Here is a 292-nt window from a genome sequence, read left to right as displayed (position 1 = left end):
ATGGAACCGAGCGGGTTCATAAACTCAGCCAAGAGGTGGCAAAACTGGATTGTAGGAGACTATAAATATCTAAGGTATGTCAATTAAAAAGGCTAGGAAAGGTTTATTCACAGCATTAAGAAAGAAATAAAAAAAGTAACTAGGTAGAGCCTGAAGAAAGCCCCAGAAGGAAAATTCTTATTGGATATTTAGACTAGTTTTAACAAGTAGTCAATCATATGATGGAAAGACCCACCAGGAATGAGTGTCAGGAAAATAATAGGTGCTTGAAAAGCATTATCCCTGCTCCCAA

General features: G+C 37.3%; 1 protein-coding gene across 1 annotated transcript in view; it reads right to left on the bottom strand.

Moving 5' to 3' along the window:
* CRB1 (crumbs family member 1, photoreceptor morphogenesis associated) overlaps positions 1-292 on the bottom strand; it is a 113,280-nt gene that overhangs the window by 52,878 nt on the left and 60,110 nt on the right.

The sequence above is a fragment of the Pygoscelis adeliae genome, unplaced genomic scaffold, assembly GCF_000699105.1.
Source record: "Pygoscelis adeliae isolate BGI_AS28 unplaced genomic scaffold, ASM69910v1 Scaffold256, whole genome shotgun sequence".
Classification (NCBI taxonomy): domain Eukaryota; kingdom Metazoa; phylum Chordata; class Aves; order Sphenisciformes; family Spheniscidae; genus Pygoscelis; species Pygoscelis adeliae.
This window is presented reverse-complemented; position numbering and strand designations above follow the sequence as displayed.